This window comes from Gopherus evgoodei, chromosome 8, assembly GCF_007399415.2.
Source record: "Gopherus evgoodei ecotype Sinaloan lineage chromosome 8, rGopEvg1_v1.p, whole genome shotgun sequence".
NCBI classification, from domain to species: domain Eukaryota; kingdom Metazoa; phylum Chordata; order Testudines; family Testudinidae; genus Gopherus; species Gopherus evgoodei.
In genome coordinates, this window is record NC_044329.1 from 11,902,928 (window position 1) to 11,909,092 (window position 6,165).

The window sequence follows — 6,165 nt, forward strand, 5'->3', positions numbered from 1 at the left end:
TGCTTTCTTGGCCTTGGTCCTTAATATGGCCCTTGCTCATAGGGCAGGGCAACCTAGCGGTTGGAGTCCGTTATACAGCCCTTACTGTTAGGGCAGTGTGGCCTACCAGCCAAAGTCCATAATACAGTCCTTGCTCTCGGGAAAGCAAGGCCCAATGGCCAGAGTCATGGATACAACCTTCCTGTCAGGGAAGTGCATTCTAATGGCCAGAGTTAGGGATATGGCCCTTGCTCTCAGGGCAGTGCTGCCTAGCGGCCTGAGTCCATAATACTGGTGAACAGGGCCACCACCCCAGCGTGAGTAGTGGCGAGGATAGGGGGACCCGGGCCCACCCTCTCCACCAGGTCCCAATCCAGGGCCCTATCAGTGGCGAGATTGCCCACCTACAGCTCGGCAGGGCTCCAAATGAAACATGCCAAGTCTTGGTCCAGTTCTGTAACCATTTCCCCGCAAAACTTCCATGGGTTACTTCCTATCCGAGTCTCTGGGATTCTCTCTCTCTCTGGCATTCTCCAGTATCTCCTCTCTCTGCAACATCCCGTGCTGGTGTGTCAGGGTCAATCTCCAACTGGCTGGCCTCCATGTCTTGGAATGCACGTGGTCCTCCCTCAGAAGCTGCGACATACCTCTTTCCCCGCCAGTGGTAAGCCCCGACTGAGCTGTTTCATTGCACACACCTCAGCTCAGAAGCCGATTCTCACTTTCAAATGTAATCTTTATTCCTTTTTTATCCCTCTGCTGTCCACAAGTGATGATCCATTCTCAGATGTCTTGGCTTCTTATCCAAAGCTTCTCCCATCACTTAGCAGCTCTTTTCCACACACAAATACACAAACACAAGAATGAAGGCTTTTTGTACCTCTGCTCCCCTTCCCCCATGGTCACTTCAGCTTGGGTGAGTAGTGAGCTGGGACGCTCAATACAGACAGCATAGTATCAACGTCGGGATTTTACAGGTCACACGGGGTATCATGTATTTTTAACTTTAGCAACTGGGCCTTTGTACTCTTACAAGGCAAAAAAAAAAATTTGCTTTCCTTTGGTGAAATCCACATTTGTGTGAGGTGCTCAGATACAGACACTGTTTTCTGGGACACTACTTGAAACTGGGGCCCCTGTGAAAAGGCTATGAAATCTTCCAGATCCATAAATTAGATGGAAAGTAGGTTTTACACTTTGGATTAGATTATACACACACACCTGCCCTTAAATTGTCTCACCTCAGATTCCTGGTACTTTTCCTAATTACATCCTTAATTAAACATTTTCCCCAGATAACTCCCTTACACGCAGGCAATAATGTAGCAAATACATCTCCATCTCAATAGACAATTTTGGAACCAGCAGGCCCAGGTCTGCAAAGTGTGGAGCATCTGCAAATCCTATTGATTTAAGATGCTCAGCATATTCTAAGAAGTGCTTTGCAACTTGCATGATTGGGCCCAATATAACCTTTTATCAGTTTTGCAACTGTGATAGGGTTCAAGGTATCAACTGGTTGGTTAAGACATCACATCATTACAAGTTCAGATCTGAGTCTTTTTGTAAATTCTAATTTCTTTGTTTTTTTCATTATTCAATGTATTCGGGGTTCAGATCATGAATTTGTTTGTTGCCCTATGCTAAAGCACTAGGCATTGTCTGAAAGGCACTTTTGTGACTCAGCACTGGATAATAATTTTAATAAACTTTTGTTTTTCCTAGAAGCAGCTATTACTCAACCTTATTGCCTATTCATCAGAAACCATATTTCTTTCATCCACATCTAACTTCTAATCCAGACAAACAAGGTTACAATAGAGATCCATTAGCTGCTGACTTCCACACCAAAACCACTGCTGTACAGTAGGTTCTACCCTGCCTGACAGTTGTGAAGACTCCACAGACCTGACAAAACCTGGCTGAAGTATTTCATGAGAAATTCTGGGCACTGATAAAATCTTAACAAAACAAAGCATATGTTTAAGTAGCTCAAGATTACGTTTGCCTCTTTATGTGCAAACCACAGTTTAAAAGAACAGCCAGCAATGAAGCCAACAGGTGGTTGTAAACCTGTGTCATAATGTCACCAAATGACATTTAAGACAGTGAAATAGTCAGATATTTGAAAAAGAGGGGATAAGTAATCCCCATAACAATGGTGGTGCCAATCCCATCTCAGATGAAATAAAGATAGCATTGGGAAACATGGTCTTCCCCAAATACCACTGAGTACAGGAGATTTAAAGAGCAGCAAATTTAGCAAACAATGTTAGCATGCTCAGGAGTAAATGTTTCTGTAGCAAGCAAATGAAAAGATATATGTTCACTCATCTGTTAGCATGGAGAAAGCAAGGGTTTGTTCTATCACAGTCGCTGCTTGCTACAGCTGCCACCAGGCACTGCAGTTATTAGTATGGTTTTATCATTCTTTGCCCACTACCTTCGCTCCTCTTCTTTTGGATACTGAAATACCCTGAGCCTGGCCGCTTCAACTCATTAACTGATGGAGATGGAACACATTCAATGCCATATTAATTATACCATCTGGCAACGGTTAGGCTGGAAACCACATGGGACTTTACCAATGGGAGTACTGTTGAACCTAATTTATGTGTACATACCTGTCTTAACTGCTACCTTGTCCTTCCAACAGCCCATCCCTATTGTCTTACCTGTTGTGTTTTGTCTACATTTAAATTGTAAACATCCTGGGAGATAGGATCTCTATGTGTCTGTTTTTACAATGTCTAGGATGGTGGGGACCTGACCCTTCACTGAGGGCCCAAGGCATTACGAGAAGGTCCAGCTTGACAAAGTCTTGGCTGCAATGATTTAGTTGGTGTTGGTCCTGCTTTGAGCAGGGGATTGGACTAGATGACCTCCTGAGGTCTCTTCCAACCCTAATATTCCAAGAGCTAGAGGGAATGTTTTGATTTTGGTAAATGTCAATAGAATTATTCAAAATTCTGAAATTTCAAAAACATTCACATTTTTGAAAAAAAAGTTTGTGAAATTATTACTAGGTGGGGATGGGATCAACAAAATGTAGTAAATTTTAAACCTGTGATGATTAAGTGGGTTAAAATTCTCCAAAACAACTTGCAAGTGTCTCTGTGAAACATGGCTATAATATGAACAGCCTACATGTGTCACCTTCTACCAGTGTCATTCTGCTCATGTTCACAAGCATAAATCGGAATGAAATTGAACTAAGGAAAATTCAGGCTGAGCTTGAGGGAAATGTCCCACCAGCAATTCCAATTACTGCACTTAATTCCCACAAGTATCTTTTTCATAAGGTGTTACTTCCAGGAATGCAAAAATCATGATGCAGTGCCCCAAATAGGAGGAGAACAGCACAGAGAATAAACCACCTGCTCGCCACTTCCTGCAGATATCTAAGGAGGCATCTAGAGTTTGCTAGATTACTTCATCTCATGCCTAATTAAAAAGCAGTCACAATTTTGCTAGCTTTTAAGGGATGAATTACTCTACACAAACTGAAAGACCATTCACAGCAGGATTTATACTCCCAAAAGCACATTTATGAAGCAACGTGCTAAGTGACCTGGAAAGTACACAATAAATAAGAATCTTGTCTATACAGGAGCTTTGCATTGTATGATAAGACTATAGCTATATATGGATCGTGTTGAATAGAAAGCTGTTTACTTATTTCTGTACATAATTCCACCTAAGATGAGTCAACAGTCAGTGTAAATAAAAGCTTTATAATCACTTGTCACCAGAAAGAACTGCCTCAAAAGCTGTCAATTGAATTTGGAAGGCAATCTATAGTGTGCACCATGCACATGAAAATGAAAGACCCTAGGCCTCAAATCCACACCAGTTGTATTGTTGCCATCATTTTACAGCAAGCTTAAGATCAGTATCTCAAGGGACTGGTTTGTAAAATTACCCTGCCCTGGGGTGAGGTTTCAGCATAGGCCCTTGGTCAGCTTTCTGGGTTTCCTTTGTGGGAGGTCTTATTGCCCAGACCTGACTGCACAGCAAGGTACACAGCTTAACACAGTAGTATTGTTGGAGATACCCTAAGAAACAGACATCTAAAATGTTTGGCTTTTGTAAGTTTCCAAACCCTCCTGCCTTTTCAATTAATTAGCTCTCCCATACTGGGCAGATAGAATCTTCTGAAACTGAGTTCAGCACTATAAAGACCTTGCTCAGTAAACTAGCTCAGCCATTAACTGTGAAACAACACAACTGATCAAGTTAGCTCAGAATCCAAAGCTACTCACGGAAAATATACACACAGTACATAATTTAATGGAGATTTATATTTAAAGGAAACTTCTTCTTTACAATATGGTCTTTCTGAAATGAAGTGGATAGTATGCCCTCTACTGCTTGGATCAGAACTGCCATTTGTGTGTCATAGCCTCCTAAATATCTTTTAAAATGTGGCTCTCTATTGCTAACTGCTAATGGAGATTCACCAATATTCAAGCAGTAGAGCCTGCTTTTTCAGAGACAGACCTGAGTTCCTTTCCTGTTGTCACCATGAGATGCCCTCAAGTCACTTTGTGCAACAGATTGTTATATGGCCGTGTCAATGGCCACAGATTTCTTGCATCATATTTGTTCTGAGATTCCAGCCTTTCCCACCTATGTCCTCCTTTATAAAAAAAAAAATACTACTAATAAAATGGTTGGGCTTTGTGATTTGCACCAGGAATTACAAACTACAAAAGAGCAACATGAGATACTAATGGCAGAGTGTTTGCAACTGCCTTATGGAAAGAACAGTAGCTACATTTTAAGAGATTCCACACCCTTGTTTAATTTAGATTCCCTATTTTTTAAAACCTATCACAGCACACAAGCTCAATGCTTTTGGATTAACAACAAATACTTGTCAGCAAATAGTATATTAGCTGATTCTTGGCAGTTTATCAAAATACATCATGGAATTGAGCTGCTCATGTTTACAGAGAGAAAGGGAAGGGCAGGACATGCTGAATAACGGGTAGCAACTCATTCTCTTCGCACAGGATTGAACTCATAGAAGAAAAGATTCAGTGAAGCCATTCCACAAATAAAAGAAGGAAAATATTTTTTTTAATCAGTTAAAACTGTTTTATGGGCTGTGATTAATTAAATGTCCACCGGTTTCTTTACATTCATTGCAGTAGCATCCATCAAATAGCATGCAGACTTTTTATTAAATCTACAAACCATTCTAATAGAAATAGAAATAGACAGGACACAAGCAAAGTTACTAACCTAATTTGTATTTCCAAGTTATATAACTCACCCTGCACCTAACAGAAAATATTTACGATGAATGCATTAAAAACACCTGACTCAGTTATTTTTATATTTAACATTTATACTGCAGTACAGCCTAGGAGTCCCAGTCAAGGGTCCCATTGTTCTGGGCACTCTACAAAAGAGTTAACAATCCGAAGAGTAGTGGAGGGGGGTGATAGAGTCACTGTAATTACTAATAAATGAAGTATTCATTAGGTACATAAGTGGGCACTTAACAGGGGAGGCTGCAGGCCCCCAGCACACCAAGCGTGTGCTTGGGGCAGCATGCAGCAGGGGGCGCTCCGCTGGTTGCCAGGAGGGTGGCAAGCAGGCAGCCTTTGGCAGCATGCCTGCGGAGGGTCCGCTGGTCCCAAGGCTTTGGGGGAGCCACGGGACCAGCGGACCTTCTGCAGGCACCAGAGCTGCAGGACCAGCGACCGGCAGAGTTCCCCCCGAGGCCGTGCTTGGGACAGTGAAATGTCTAGAGCCACCCCGGCACTCAAGTACAGATATATCAAGATCAGATTTAAGCTGTGTATTAAAAAATGGCTGTCTCATCAGTAGATATAAAATGTATTCAGTGATAAAATAATTCGGCAATATTGCTACTTCTCAACTAGACTAAGAGCAACTGAACAGTGGAAGAATGAACTAGAAGCCATTTGCTTCTGTAATTCAGATTTCAGGTTTGCTCAAGAGTATTGAATGAATTTTCAAATATATCTTTCACTCCATAAACATTTCTCATTTGCTATAACGAACCAATTTGCAGACGTGTGAGGGATTAGTTAAACAGATGTCAAGAAGGTTAATTTCATATTCAAAAGTCCTTGCCTTAGGAAGTGTTAGTTTCACCGACAGGTTTTTCTGAGGTGTATTTAAACTGGCTGAATGTGAGTTCATCCCATCTGC